The sequence below is a fragment of the Phyllobates terribilis genome, unplaced genomic scaffold, assembly GCF_046119375.1.
Source record: "Phyllobates terribilis strain yellow unplaced genomic scaffold, ASM4611937v1 Scaffold_223__1_contigs__length_3252167, whole genome shotgun sequence".
Lineage (NCBI taxonomy): Eukaryota > Metazoa > Chordata > Amphibia > Anura > Dendrobatidae > Phyllobates > Phyllobates terribilis.
Window position 1 is genome coordinate 2,472,426 of NW_027362983.1, and position 15,884 is coordinate 2,488,309.

A 15,884-nucleotide genomic window follows, 5' to 3' on the forward strand; every position below is an offset into this window, starting at 1 on the left:
ATTCGAGCAACTTTAAAATGTGTAGTACAGTGGATTTGGACAAAGCAGGAGAAATTGCCGTCCGCACAGCAGGAGAACAGCTGACGTTACTGAACCCCAATAACACGGCAGCAAGTGTTGACTGTGCAGACGGCACTTCCGTGCGCCAACTGGCGGTGTTGGAGCTCAGGGATAATACTGAAAACAGAGGAGCCAGAGGTGTAATTGGAGCAACTTTAAAATCTGTAGTAGTGAGAATGTGGACAGAGCAGGAGAAATTGCCGTCCGCACAGCAGGGGAACAGCTGACGTTACTGAACCCCAATAACATGGTAGCAAGTGTTGACTGTGCAGACAGCACTTCCGAGCGCCAACTGGCGGTGCTGGAGCCCAGGGATAAGAATGAAAACAGAGGAGCCAGAGGAGTAATTGGAGCAACTTTAAAATGTGTAGTACAGTGGATGTGGACAAATCAGGAGAAATTGCCGTCCGCACAGCAGGAGAACAGCTGACGTTACTGAACCCCAATAACACGGCAGCAAGTGTTGACTGTGCAGACGGCACTTCCGAGCGCCAACTGGCGGTGTTGGAGCTCAGGGATTACAGTTCAGGTGGTAGAAACATGAACAGAACAGGAGACCTGGATACTGTTGCCAACCAATTATTTATTCTGGAAGAGGACTGGCAAATTCATGAGAGATCCAGGCCTTGTTCATTTTGAGAAAAGTAAGCCGGTCAACGTTATCGGAGGATAGTCGCATGCGACGGTCTGTTAGTACACCACCTGCGGCACTAAAGACGCGTTCCGATAATACACTAGCAGCAGGGCAAGCTAGCACCTCCAGTGCATACTGACTAAGCTCTGGCCATGTATCCAGCTTACAGACCCAAAACTTGAAGGGAGAAGAGCCGTCTGGGAGTACACTAAGAGGGCAAGACATGTAGTCTGTCACCATCTGACGGAAACGTTGCCTCCTGCTGACTGGAGCTGTCTGTGATGGTGTAGACATTTGTGGCGGCGGGGACACAAAACTTTGCCACATTTCGGCCATACTGGTCTTGCCTTGTGCTGAGGCGCTGCTTCTGCTCCCTCTTTGTGCAGAGCTTCCTCCACTGCCTCGACGCACTGAGCTGCTTTGTAAAGCACTAGCAGCACTGCTCTCGGTTGGAATGGAGAACATGATGGAATGCACCAGTGCGTCTTGGTACTCCCGCATTTTACGCTCCCGGTTCAATGGTGTTATGAGGCTTTGTAAGTTGTCCCGGTAGCGAGGATCTAGGAGGGTGGACACCCAATAATCAGCCGTGTTGAGAATGTGGGCGATGCGGCGGTCGTTTCTGAGGCACTGCAGCATGAAATCAACCATGTGCTGCAGACTGCCAACTGGCCAAGAAACGCTGTCCCCTGCTTGAGGCGTGATCTCTGCCTGCTCTGCATCACCCCACCCTCGCTCTAGATACTGACTACTAGAGCATTGTGTACCTCCCTCCTCTGGACAGATGTCTTCCTCATCCATTGACTCCTCCTCATCCTCCTCACAAAGTGTCCCCTGCCTAGGCCTTTGTGAGGAACCACGTTGCGCAGACTGTAGAGAAGCAGATGGCATTTGTGACTCCTCATCCTCCACCTCTTCCAAAACCTCGTCCCTTAGTGCTTGCAGTGTTTTTTCAAGCAGGCAGATAAGGGGGATAGTCATGCTGACTAGTGCATCATCTGCACTCGCCATCTGCGTGGAATAATCGAAGGCACGCAAAACGTGGCAAATGTCCTTCATAGAGGCCCACTCAGTGGTGGTGAAGTGTGAACGGCGCGCACTGCGACTTGTTTGCGCCTGCTGCAGCTGGTACTCCATTACTGCTGCCTGCTGCTCACACAACCTCTCCAACATATGTAACGTTGAATTCCACCTGGTGGGTAGGTCACATATGATGCGATGTTCCGGAAGACATAATCGGCGCTGCAGAGCTGCAATGCGTGATCTTGCATTGCTGGAACGCCGCAAGTGAGCGCACTCTATGCGGACCTTGTGAAGCAGTGCATCAAGATCCGGATAGTCCCTCAAAAAACTCTGCACGACCAAGTTGAGCACATGTGCCAGACATGGGATGTGAGTGAGGTTGCCTAGGCCCAGAGCTGCCACCAGATTTCGGCCATTGTCACACACTACCATGCCTGGCTGGAGATTCGCTGGCACAAACCACACGTCACTCTGCTGCTTGATGGCATTCCAGAGCTCCTGCGCTGTGTGGCTTCGATTCCCCAAAGAAATTAATTTTAATACGGCCTGTTGACGTTTGGCCACGGCTGTGCTCATATCGGTCATCATAACAGGTAACCGTTCACGGGTCGATGTGGAGGTAGACCGTGACGGCTCCTGCAGCGCTGATTCAGAGGAACTGGAGTATGAGGAGGAGTCAATGTGTACAGACTGGATTCCTGCAATCCTTGGAGTTGGCAGAACACGTACAGCGCCACTCTCAAGATCTGTACCCGGCTCCACAACATTTACCCAATGGGCAGTGAGGGAAAGGTATCGTCCCTGTCCATGCTTACTGGTCCACGCATCAGTGGTCAGGTGGACCTTGCTACTGACGGCGTTTTGTAGCGCATGTTTAATTTTTCCCTCCACATGATGTTGCAGGGCAGGGACGGCTTGCCTGCTGAAATAAAAGCGGCTGGGCACGTTGTATTGTGGGACTGCCAATGCCATAAAGTTACGGAATGTGTCAGTCTCCACCAGCCTGAATGATAGCATTTCAAGGGCCAGTAGTTTAGCAATGCCAGCATTCAGAGCCTGTGCTCGGGGGTGGTTTGCCGAGTATGGGCGCCTTTTCTCCCATGCCTGTGCTAACGATGGCTGTAGACTGGCCTGGGAGTGTGAGGATGACTGGGAAAGTGGTGCTGTGGGTGGAATTACACTGTGTCTCTGTACAACAGTGCCAGAGATTCTTCCATGGCGATCCTGTGAGGAAGCCGAACCAGCTGTGTGTGAGCTGGAGGAAGAGGCTACAACACGAGCTGAAGAGGTGGTAGGTGGCGCTGTAGGTTGGCCTAGGTCTTCAGTGTGTTTGTGTAACTCCACCACGTGCTTGGTCCGCACATGTTTCCACATATTTGTGGTATTGAGGTTGCTGACACTTTTCCCTCTTTTCACCTTCTGATTACACAGCTTGCATTTGACAAAGCAAATGTCATCTGCAACTGTGTCAAAAAAGGACCAGGCACTGCAAGTCTTGGGAGCGCCCGCTTTGGATTTTGGAAGAGCCATGCTCCTAATGGGTGCCGAAGTGGAGGCTACAGGCAACCAAGTCTGCCCCCTCCCTCTCCCTCCTTTTTGGGCCGTTCGGGGAATCTCTTCCTCAGAGCTGCTCCCACCACCTTCCTGTCCCTCACGCCATGATGGGTCAAGGACCTCATCATCTACACCACCCTCTTCAAACAACTGCTTCTCCTGGGTAGTCTCGACAGCACAGTACGCACCAGAAAGTGGCACCTGAGTCTCATCATCAGATGCGTACTGAGGTGTGCTGCTGACCATAGGCACTGGCCCACCCGCCTCTTCAGATTCAGAGAGACAAAACGGTTGCGCATCACTGCATACTACCTCTTCTTCAAATTCTCGAATTCTGCTTGGCTGGCCCCCTCTTTCCAAGCCAAGAGATTCAGAGAACAGAAGTAGAGATGGCTCCTGTCCAGGGCTCTCTGACTGCCTGGGCAATTTGGCAGGTGGTGAAGAGACAGATGGGTGCTCTTCAGTGCTCAGGACCTGAGAGGATCTGGAACTAATTGAAGTCGATGCGTTAGCTGCCATCCATCCGACAACGGCTTCAATTTGGTCCTCGCGCAGCAGTGGGGTACGGCTAGCTCCTACAAAGCTGCGCATAAAGGACTGTTCCCTGGTAAAACTGGGGGATGCTGAGTCACTGGTGCCCGCAGCAGGCACAGAATCCCCACGTCCTCTCCCTGCAGGCACAGAATCCTCACGTCCTCTCCCTGCAGAAACTCCACGCCCACGCCCACGACCACGACCACATGCCTTACTCCCTGCCTTCTTCATCTTGGTAGACTGATAAAGATAGGCAGAAAAGTACTAAGGGCTTAGTGTGCTTATTCCTGAACAGCTGCTAACAGGTATAAGAAACACTAATTTTATAAAGTGTGGACTAGACTTTAATATGAGCTAATGTGGCCTACACAACTGTAAAGTGGAGTGTTTGGTGAACTTTATTTAGGTTTTTTTTGTCACAAAAAGACACTGGATGTGCCTAAAGATGTAATAACGATAGTATCACAAACTTTTTGTAGCTATTACAATGTAGGAAGGTAACCTACAATGCAATAGATGAGGCTGCAAAAAATAGGCTAATACTAATCTGGCTGGGGCTGCAGGGCCCAATGCTGCAGAAAGGCTCCTCTATCTACTCCTATATAGTGTGTTTGGAATCAATTTAGCTGAATATGGATGGAACCACCACACTAATAGGAGATATCAGGAAAAATTATGAATTGGCAATAAAGGACAATGTATGAGGCAGTGACACACACTGAGTGCACTACAACCAGACGGGGTTGAAGCACACACTACAGGGTGAGCTGCACTCACACACCAGACCTTGCAGACAGCGGTGAACAGTACAGATGCAGAGCACTGTGCACTAGTGCTGCAAGACGGAAAAAAAATTCTCTATCTACTCCTATATAGTGTGTTTGGAACCAATTTAGCTGAATACAGATGGAACCACCACACTAATAGGAGATATCAGGAAAAATTATGAATTGGCAATAAAGGACAATGTATGAGGCAGTGACACACACTGAGTGCACTACAACCAGACGGGGTTGAAGCACACACTACAGGGTGAGCTGCACTCACACACCAGACCTTGCAGACAGCGGTGAACAGTACAGATGCAGAGCACTGTGCACTAGTGCTGCAAGACGGAAAAAAATTTCTCTATCTACTCCTATATAGTGTGTTTGGAACCAATTTAGCTGAATACAGATGGAACCACCACACTAATAGGAGATATCAGGAAAAATTATGAATTGGCAATAAAGGACAATGTATGAGGCAGTGACACACACTGAGTGCACTACAACCAGACGGGGTTGAAGCACACACTACAGGGTGAGCTGCACTCACACACCAGACCTTGCAGACAGCGGTGAACAGTACAGATGCAGAGCACTGTGCACTAGTGCTGCAAGACGGAAAAAAATTTCTCTATCTACTCCTATATAGTGTGTTTGGAACCAATTTAGCTGAATACAGATGGAACCACCACACTAATAGGAGATATCAGGAAAAATTATGAATTGGCAAAAAAGGACAATGTATGAGGCAGTGACACACACTGAGTGCACTACAACCAGACTTGGCTGAAGCACACACTACAGGGTGAGCTGCACTCACACACACAGACCTTGCAGATAGCGGTGAACAGCACAGGGAACTGTGCACTAGCACTGCAAGGCACAGTGATTTAGAAAGTAGCTTGGGTAAAGCAGTATAGAGCAAATAGGTAGCTAAAACTGTCCCTCAGAACAACAGCGTCCTATCCCTAACTGAATTCACAGCAGAGTGAGCTCAAAATGGCGGCGGTGGCTTTTATAGTGCATCATGACATCATTTCAGCAGCCAATCACAGCCATGCCATTAGTTAAGATGCCTACATGCCTAACAGGATGTGCCCACACTTCTTAGGATCCTCATTGGCTGAATAAAATGAAAATGTCTCATTGCATTATGGTTACTTCCGATTCCGGTATACGATATTGCAATAGTATCGGAATTAAGTATCGGAATTCCGATACCGCGAATATCGGCCGATACCCGATATTTCAGTATCGGAATGCTCAACACTACTCAGAGCCTATTATGACACGCGCAGCCAGCGTTCCATTGCCACATTCCATCTACTGCAGGCAGGATACCTGGCTGGCTGAATGTCGCTGAGAAGCTCACAGAGACCGCCATAAGCAACAGTTTAACAGAATGCCACAGACTAATCAACCAAACTTTTTGGGTTGGGTTCTCTTTTATAGTCTGCAGGCATTAAATGAAAGAAGTCAGTGTTCCAGCAGAAGGAGACAACGTTTCAGAAAAGGCATTGTAGCAAACCAAAAAAGAAATTTTAAGCGCAGCAGAGTAACCAGCGCACATACCTGTTAGCTCAGGTGAGTTTAAAAGGCTGCTGTTGATATCAAGGGCATTTGCTAAATAGATGGTGTGTGTGCAACAATATACTGAAAGGTCAATTATATTGTGCAGCTTATCTCACCACCTGTAGTTATTTAGGTGAAAGCTCCAAAATGCTTGCCTAATATGTCTGTTTATCCAAAAGGAAGTAAAAAGGGAGAGCTAGAAAGATAGCATTGCATCACATTACATGGCAATACAATGCACAGTTGCTGAAGTTGAACCAAAATGAGCTTGTAATCTGGCTTCTGCAACTTTGAACATGAAAAATCCAATGAGGAGAAGAAAAGCAAAGCCAAAGAGTCCATCCCAAAATCCGACAAACAAGCAAAATGAACAAAAAACATTGAATTCAATTCTTTCTGATTTTAGAAACTGCATTAAAGAAGGGGTGCACCGGTCCTGGAGATACTGCAATACCAGGTCAATGCGTGGAGTGGACAGAGCAAGCTCTTTTTCCATCTCCCTGTTCTAAAAATCCATTTAATATATGGTCCCCAGATAGGGGACGTATCAGATATTAAACTGATAAGAACAGATACTACACTTGATCTTAGCCAAAAGGCCGAGAAGCGATAACCAGAATTGGTTTCAAACTACGGAGCCACCCAAGGATCCTGAAAAGTCCATTTGTGGAGATGAGCTCCTGGACTCCCGTTAAGAAGACATGTTGTCAACCTCTAGATCCCTTACATGCCTGCACTTTTCGGCTTGCTGCTGCTGCAATCCACGCGTTTTAGATCTGCATAACTCCACCTCTTTTAACACAGCACCTTCACCCCCTGCTGTTCCCACCCGCCTCAACACCGTTGGAAGGGAGGAGAACCAATTAAGGCGGGGGGTGGGGTGGAACGAGCAGCTGTCTACCCTTAGCAGGAGGGCTCCTGATTACATACCTCTCCTGCTGCTGCTGCTGCTGGCTGTCCAGCAGCAGACTGAAGGTGGCTGCTGCTGTGCACAGGTATATAAAGGCTCAGAGCCTATTATGACACGCGCAGCCAGCGTTCCATTGCCACATTCCATCTACTGCAGGCAGGATACCTGGCTGGCTGAATGTCGCTGAGAAGTTCACAGAGACCGCCATAAGCAACAGTTTAACAGAATGCCACAGACTAATCAACCAAACTTTTTGGGTTGGGTTCTCTTTTATAGTCTGCAGGCATTAAATGAAAGAAGTCAGTGTTCCAGCAGAAGGAGACAACGTTTCAGAAAAGGCATTGTAGCAAACCAAAAAAGAAATTTTAAGCGCAGCAGAGTAACCAGCGCACATACCTGTTAGCTCAGGTGAGTTTAAAAGGCTGCTGTTGATAACAAGGGCATTTGCTAAATAGATGGTGTGTGTGCAACAATATACTGAAAGGTCAATTATATTGTGCAGCTTATCTCACCACCTGTAGTTATTTAGGTGAAAGCTCCAAAATGCTTGCCTAATATGTCTGTTTATCCAAAAGGAAGTAAAAAGGGAGAGCTAGAAAGATAGCATTGCATCACATTACATGGCAATGCAATGCACAGTTGCTGAAGTTGAACCAAAATGAGCTTGTAATCTGGCTTCTGCAACTTTGAACATGAAAAATCCAATGAGGAGAAGAAAAGCAAAGCCAAAGAGTCCATCCCAAAATCCGACAAACAAGCAAAATGAACAAAAAACATTGAATTCAATTCTTTCTGATTTTAGAAACTGCATTAAAGAAGGGGTGCACCGGTCCTGGAGATACTGCAATACCAGGTCAATGCGTGGAGTGGACAGAGCAAGCTCTTTTTCCATCTCCCTGTTCTAAAAATCCATTTAATATATGGTCCCCAGATAGGGGACGTATCAGATATTAAACTGATAAGAACAGATACTACACTTGATCTTAGCCAAAAGGCCGAGAAGCGATAACCAGAATTGGTTTCAAACTACGGAGCCACCCAAGGATCCTGAAAAGTCCATTTGTGGAGATGAGCTCCTGGACTCCCGTTAAGAAGACATGTTGTCAACCTCTAGATCCCTTACATGCCTGCACTTTTCGGCTTGCTGCTGCTGCAATCCACGCGTTTTAGATCTGCATAACTCCACCTCTTTAAACACAGCACCTTCACCCCCTGCTGTTCCCACCCGCCTCAACACCGTTGGAAGGGAGGAGAACCAATTAAGGCGGGGGGTGGGGTGGAACGAGCAGCTGTCTACCCTTAGCAGGAGGGCTCCTGATTACATACCTCTCCTGCTGCTGCTGCTGCTGGCTGTCCAGCAGCAGACTGAAGGTGGCTGCTGCTGTGCACAGGTATATAAAGGCTCAGAGCCTATTATGACACGCGCAGCCAGCGTTCCATTGCCACATTCCATCTACTGCAGGCAGGATACCTGGCTGGCTGAATGTCGCTGAGAAGCTCACAGAGACCGCCATAAGCAACAGTTTAACAGAATGCCACAGACTAATCAACCAAACTTTTTGGGTTGGGTTCTCTTTTATAGTCTGCAGGCATTAAATGAAAGAAGTCAGTGTTCCAGCAGAAGGAGACAACGTTTCAGAAAAGGCATTGTAGCAAACCAAAAAAGAAATTTTAAGCGCAGCAGAGTAACCAGCGCACATACCTGTTAGCTCAGGTGAGTTTAAAAGGCTGCTGTTGATAACAAGGGCATTTGCTAAATAGATGGTGTGTGTGCAACAATATACTGAAAGGTCAATTATATTGTGCAGCTTATCTCACCACCTGTAGTTATTTAGGTGAAAGCTCCAAAATGCTTGCCTAATATGTCTGTTTATCCAAAAGGAAGTAAAAAGGGAGAGCTAGAAAGATAGCATTGCATCACATTACATGGCAATGCAATGCACAGTTGCTGAAGTTGAACCAAAATGAGCTTGTAATCTGGCTTCTGCAACTTTGAACATGAAAAATCCAATGAGGAGAAGAAAAGCAAAGCCAAAGAGTCCATCCCAAAATCCGACAAACAAGCAAAATGAACAAAAAACATTGAATTCAATTCTTTCTGATTTTAGAAACTGCATTAAAGAAGGGGTGCACCGGTCCTGGAGATACTGCAATACCAGGTCAATGCGTGGAGTGGACAGAGCAAGCTCTTTTTCCATCTCCCTGTTCTAAAAATCCATTTAATATATGGTCCCCAGATAGGGGACGTATCAGATATTAAACTGATAAGAACAGATACTACACTTGATCTTAGCCAAAAGGCCGAGAAGCGATAACCAGAATTGGTTTCAAACTACGGAGCCACCCAAGGATCCTGAAAAGTCCATTTGTGGAGATGAGCTCCTGGACTCCCGTTAAGAAGACATGTTGTCAACCTCTAGATCCCTTACATGCCTGCACTTTTCGGCTTGCTGCTGCTGCAATCCACGCGTTTTAGATCTGCATAACTCCACCTCTTTAAACACAGCACCTTCACCCCCTGCTGTTCCCACCCGCCTCAACACCGTTGGAAGGGAGGAGAACCAATTAAGGCGGGGGGTGGGGTGGAACGAGCAGCTGTCTACCCTTAGCAGGAGGGCTCCTGATTACATACCTCTCCTGCTGCTGCTGCTGCTGGCTGTCCAGCAGCAGACTGAAGGTGGCTGCTGCTGTGCACAGGTATATAAAGGCTCAGAGCCTATTATGACACGCGCAGCCAGCGTTCCATTGCCACATTCCATCTACTGCAGGCAGGATACCTGGCTGGCTGAATGTCGCTGAGAAGCTCACAGAGACCGCCATAAGCAACAGTTTAACAGAATGCCACAGACTAATCAACCAAACTTTTTGGGTTGGGTTCTCTTTTATAGTCTGCAGGCATTAAATGAAAGAAGTCAGTGTTCCAGCAGAAGGAGACAACGTTTCAGAAAAGGCATTGTAGCAAACCAAAAAAGAAATTTTAAGCGCAGCAGAGTAACCAGCGCACATACCTGTTAGCTCAGGTGAGTTTAAAAGGCTGCTGTTGATAACAAGGGCATTTGCTAAATAGATGGTGTGTGTGCAACAATATACTGAAAGGTCAATTATATTGTGCAGCTTATCTCACCACCTGTAGTTATTTAGGTGAAAGCTCCAAAATGCTTGCCTAATATGTCTGTTTATCCAAAAGGAAGTAAAAAGGGAGAGCTAGAAAGATAGCATTGCATCACATTACATGGCAATGCAATGCACAGTTGCTGAAGTTGAACCAAAATGAGCTTGTAATCTGGCTTCTGCAACTTTGAACATGAAAAATCCAATGAGGAGAAGAAAAGCAAAGCCAAAGAGTCCATCCCAAAATCCGACAAACAAGCAAAATGAACAAAAAACATTGAATTCAATTCTTTCTGATTTTAGAAACTGCATTAAAGAAGGGGTGCACCGGTCCTGGAGATACTGCAATACCAGGTCAATGCGTGGAGTGGACAGAGCAAGCTCTTTTTCCATCTCCCTGTTCTAAAAATCCATTTAATATATGGTCCCCAGATAGGGGACGTATCAGATATTAAACTGATAAGAACAGATTTTTTTAATTGAATGCGTCAGAAGACGCGACATAAATTAAATTCCATTTGCATGGATAACCAAAAAAATGTCGCCTACGCCTTCATCATCCGAATTCAACTTTTTGTTTTTTTTAAGAAAATTTAATGATAATTAATAAATAAAAAATAACATAACATATCCTTACATCAACAACAAAAAACTTCCAACAAAAACATCAACTCAACATTTTTCTTCTTCCACGTTTCTTCTTCCTCCATGACATGTCCAACAATTTCCAGTCAAAACCTTGCAGCAAAATCTTTTCATCTTCTTCAGCTTCAGCACTGGTATCAACACAATCCTGCATTACTTTCTCTTTTCCCTTATCATCCACCTTCCTTTTTTCCTTAACGTCTTTACTTCTAGGTACTCTCTCCAGTCTGCAAAACATAGAGTCCCCAACTCCTGAGAACTCCTGCTTCTCTCCCACAAACTCCTTCTTATTTTCAACTACTTGTATATCTTTGTCTTCTTTCTCTTTACAATCTTCAAACGATTCTTCAAATATCTTTTTCCCTTTCTCCTCTTTTTTCCCACCTTCCTCATAACAAAATCCAGGTTTCCCATTATCAATTCTTCTTTTACCATTTTCCACATAACTGAATCCACATTTACCATTTATAACAATCCTTCCTAAACTTAGTTCATTTTGTCCATTTTCCCAAACTAGGAAACTTCTCTTCCCATTCCAGACTCCCACTTTATTTAAGTAGTCCTTCTGGAATTTTACCAAAATACTCCATGGCTTCAAAAACTCCATCACTTCCTCCATCTCTACAAAGGGGTCATCCATACAGATAACCACCTTTTTCGGCCTTCCAGCAAAAAGAGCATTAACTCCAATTTCTTTTCCTTCCCAATTCTTGAGAAGACAAATACACTTTTCTTCAGACTTCAGTGTTACGTCAAATACCTTTTTAAACTTGATTTCTTGCATACAAAAAATGTCCTCTTCAATGATCGTCCCATACTTGAACAGAATATCCAAGATCTGATTCTCCTCCAACGAAAAATCCTCTAACTCCGTCTTCACATAGAACCGTAAACAGTTCCTCTTCCTCGTCAACTCCATCTTCTTCCTCCAAAAGAACTGCCCCCCACAGCTATGTGTGGTGACACGATGATCGCCTCTCGTTGCCCAGGGACTAATCCGACTCCCCAATAGCAGCAGGAGGGTGAAGCCCTGCCGTTAGACAAAGCGATCCCCCCAGGCCAAGGAGCCGGGTACCCTGGGCACCTCCTAGCCAAGGCCAAGGCAGCAACTGGTAGACCACTGCACCTGATCTTAGCCAAAAGGCCGAGAAGCGATAACCAGAATTAGTTTCAAACTACGGAGCCACCCAAGGATCCTGAAAAGTCCATTTGTGGAGATGAGCTCCTGGACTCCCGTTAAGAAGACATGTTGTCAACCTCTAGATCCCTTACATGCCTGCACTTTTCGGCTTGCTGCTGCTGCAATCCACGCGTTTTAGATCTGCATAACTCCACCTCTTTAAACACAGCACCTTCACCCCCTGCTGTTCCCACCCGCCTCAACACCGTTGGAAGGGAGGAGAACCAATTAAGGCGGGGGGTGGGGTGGAACGAGCAGCTGTCTACCCTTAGCAGGAGGGCTCCTGATTACATACCTCTCCTGCTGCTGCTGCTGCTGGCTGTCCAGCAGCAGACTGAAGGTGGCTGCTGCTGTGCACAGGTATATAAAGGCTCAGAGCCTATTATGACACGCGCAGCCAGCGTTCCATTGCCACATTCCATCTACTGCAGGCAGGATACCTGGCTGGCTGAATGTCGCTGAGAAGCTCACAGAGACCGCCATAAGCAACAGTTTAACAGAATGCCACAGACTAATCAACCAAACTTTTTGGGTTGGGTTCTCTTTTATAGTCTGCAGGCATTAAATGAAAGAAGTCAGTGTTCCAGCAGAAGGAGACAACGTTTCAGAAAAGGCATTGTAGCAAACCAAAAAAGAAATTTTAAGCGCAGCAGAGTAACCAGCGCACATACCTGTTAGCTCAGGTGAGTTTAAAAGGCTGCTGTTGATAACAAGGGCATTTGCTAAATAGATGGTTTGTGTGCAACAATATACTGAAAGGTCAATTATATTGGGCAGCTTATCTCACCACCTGTAGTTATTTAGGTGAAAGCTCCAAAATGCTTGCCTAATATGTCTGTTTATCCAAAAGGAAGTAAAAAGGGAGAGCTAGAAAGATAGCATTGCATCACATTACATGGCAATGCAATGCACAGTTGCTGAAGTTGAACCAAAATGAGCTTGTAATCTGGCTTCTGCAACTTTGAACATGAAAAATCCAATGAGGAGAAGAAAAGCAAAGCCAAAGAGTCCATCCCAAAATCCGACAAACAAGCAAAATGAACAAAAAACATTGAATTCAATTCTTTCTGATTTTAGAAACTGCATTAAAGAAGGGGTGCACCGGTCCTGGAGATACTGCAATACCAGGTCAATGCGTGGAGTGGACAGAGCAAGCTCTTTTTCCATCTCCCTGTTCTAAAAATCCATTTAATATATGGTCCCCAGATAGGGGACGTATCAGATATTAAACTGATAAGAACAGATACTACACTTGATCTTAGCCAAAAGGCCGAGAAGCGATAACCAGAATTGGTTTCAAACTACGGAGCCACCCAAGGATCCTGAAAAGTCCATTTGTGGAGATGAGCTCCTGGACTCCCGTTAAGAAGACATGTTGTCAACCTCTAGATCCCTTACATGCCTGCACTTTTCGGCTTGCTGCTGCTGCAATCCACGCGTTTTAGATCTGCATAACTCCACCTCTTTAAACACAGCACCTTCACCCCCTGCTGTTCCCACCCGCCTCAACACCGTTGGAAGGGAGGAGAACCAATTAAGGCGGGGGGTGGGGTGGAACGAGCAGCTGTCTACCCTTAGCAGGAGGGCTCCTGATTACATACCTCTCCTGCTGCTGCTGCTGCTGGCTGTCCAGCAGCAGACTGAAGGTGGCTGCTGCTGTGCACAGGTATATAAAGGCTCAGAGCCTATTATGACACGCGCAGCCAGCGTTCCATTGCCACATTCCATCTACTGCAGGCAGGATACCTGGCTGGCTGAATGTCGCTGAGAAGCTCACAGAGACCGCCATAAGCAACAGTTTAACAGAATGCCACAGACTAATCAACCAAACTTTTTGGGTTGGGTTCTCTTTTATAGTCTGCAGGCATTAAATGAAAGAAGTCAGTGTTCCAGCAGAAGGAGACAACGTTTCAGAAAAGGCATTGTAGCAAACCAAAAAAGAAATTTTAAGCGCAGCAGAGTAACCAGCGCACATACCTGTTAGCTCAGGTGAGTTTAAAAGGCTGCTGTTGATAACAAGGGCATTTGCTAAATAGATGGTGTGTGTGCAACAATATACTGAAAGGTCAATTATATTGTGCAGCTTATCTCACCACCTGTAGTTATTTAGGTGAAAGCTCCAAAATGCTTGCCTAATATGTCTGTTTATCCAAAAGGAAGTAAAAAGGGAGAGCTAGAAAGATAGCATTGCATCACATTACATGGCAATGCAATGCACAGTTGCTGAAGTTGAACCAAAATGAGCTTGTAATCTGGCTTCTGCAACTTTGAACATGAAAAATCCAATGAGGAGAAGAAAAGCAAAGCCAAAGAGTCCATCCCAAAATCTGACAAACAAGCAAAATGAACAAAAAACATTGAATTCAATTCTTTCTGATTTTAGAAACTGCATTAAAGAAGGGGTGCACCGGTCCTGGAGATACTGCAATACCAGGTCAATGCGTGGAGTGGACAGAGCAAGCTCTTTTTCCATCTCCCTGTTCTAAAAATCCATTTAATATATGGTCCCCAGATAGGGGACGTATCAGATATTAAACTGATAAGAACAGATACTACACTTGATCTTAGCCAAAAGGCCGAGAAGCGATAACCAGAATTGGTTTCAAACTACGGAGCCACCCAAGGATCCTGAAAAGTCCATTTGTGGAGATGAGCTCCTGGACTCCCGTTAAGAAGACATGTTGTCAACCTCTAGATCCCTTACATGCCTGCACTTTTCGGCTTGCTGCTGTTGCAATCCACGCGTTTTAGATCTGCATAACTCCACCTCTTTAAACACAGCACCTTCACCCCCTGCTGTTCCCACCCGCCTCAACACCGTTGGAAGGGAGGAGAACCAATTAAGGCGGGGGGTGGGGTGGAACGAGCAGCTGTCTACCCTTAGCAGGAGGGCTCCTGATTACATACCTCTCCTGCTGCTGCTGCTGCTGGCTGTCCAGCAGCAGACTGAAGGTGGCTGCTGCTGTGCACAGGTATATAAAGGCTCAGAGCCTATTATGACACGCGCAGCCAGCGTTCCATTGCCACATTCCATCTACTGCAGGCAGGATACCTGGCTGGCTGAATGTCGCTGAGAAGCTCACAGAGACCGCCATAAGCAACAGTTTAACAGAATGCCACAGACTAATCAACCAAACTTTTTGGGTTGGGTTCTCTTTTATAGTCTGCAGGCATTAAATGAAAGAAGTCAGTGTTCCAGCAGAAGGAGACAACGTTTCAGAAAAGGCATTGTAGCAAACCAAAAAAGAAATTTTAAGCGCAGCAGAGTAACCAGCGCACATACCTGTTAGCTCAGGTGAGTTTAAAAGGCTGCTGTTGATAACAAGGGCATTTGCTAAATAGATGGTGTGTGTGCAACAATATACTGAAAGGTCAATTATATTGTGCAGCTTATCTCACCACCTGTAGTTATTTAGGTGAAAGCTCCAAAATGCTTGCCTAATATGTCTGTTTATCCAAAAGGAAGTAAAAAGGGAGAGCTAGAAAGATAGCATTGCATCACATTACATGGCAATGCAATGCACAGTTGCTGAAGTTGAACCAAAATGAGCTTGTAATCTGGCTTCTGCAACTTTGAACATGAAAAATCCAATGAGGAGAAAAAAAGCAAAGCCAAAGAGTCCATCCCAAAATCCGACAAACAAGCAAAATGAACAAAAAACATTGAATTCAATTCTTTCTGATTTTAGAAACTGCATTAAAGAAGGGGTGCACCGGTCCTGGAGATACTGCAATACCAGGTCAATGCGTGGAGTGGACAGAGCAAGCTCTTTTTCCATCTCCCTGTTCTAAAAATCCATTTAATATATGGTCCCCAGATAGGGGACGTATCAGATATTAAACTGATAAGAACAGATACTACACTTGATCTTAGCCAAAAGGCCGAGAAGCGAT

General features: G+C 46.0%; 7 non-coding genes across 7 annotated transcripts; all 7 read right to left on the reverse strand.

The window, feature by feature from the left end:
- Positions 1–6,564: 6,564 nt before the first annotated feature.
- LOC141214883 (U2 spliceosomal RNA) lies at positions 6,565–6,755 on the reverse strand. The gene has a single exon (XR_012284074.1). It is a non-coding gene; the product is annotated as a U2 spliceosomal RNA (small nuclear RNA).
- Positions 6,756–7,870: 1,115 nt separating this feature from the next.
- LOC141214895 (U2 spliceosomal RNA) lies at positions 7,871–8,061 on the reverse strand. The gene has a single exon (XR_012284085.1). It is a non-coding gene; the product is annotated as a U2 spliceosomal RNA (small nuclear RNA).
- A 1,115-nt stretch (positions 8,062–9,176) lies between these two features.
- Positions 9,177–9,367, reverse strand: LOC141214906 (U2 spliceosomal RNA). The gene has a single exon (XR_012284096.1). It is a non-coding gene; the product is annotated as a U2 spliceosomal RNA (small nuclear RNA).
- A 1,115-nt stretch (positions 9,368–10,482) lies between these two features.
- LOC141214912 (U2 spliceosomal RNA) lies at positions 10,483–10,669 on the reverse strand. The gene has a single exon (XR_012284101.1). It is a non-coding gene; the product is annotated as a U2 spliceosomal RNA (small nuclear RNA).
- A 2,412-nt stretch (positions 10,670–13,081) lies between these two features.
- On the reverse strand, positions 13,082–13,272 carry LOC141214917 (U2 spliceosomal RNA). The gene has a single exon (XR_012284106.1). It is a non-coding gene; the product is annotated as a U2 spliceosomal RNA (small nuclear RNA).
- Positions 13,273–14,387: 1,115 nt separating this feature from the next.
- On the reverse strand, positions 14,388–14,578 carry LOC141214929 (U2 spliceosomal RNA). The gene has a single exon (XR_012284117.1). It is a non-coding gene; the product is annotated as a U2 spliceosomal RNA (small nuclear RNA).
- A 1,115-nt stretch (positions 14,579–15,693) lies between these two features.
- Positions 15,694–15,884, reverse strand: LOC141214941 (U2 spliceosomal RNA). The gene has a single exon (XR_012284126.1). It is a non-coding gene; the product is annotated as a U2 spliceosomal RNA (small nuclear RNA).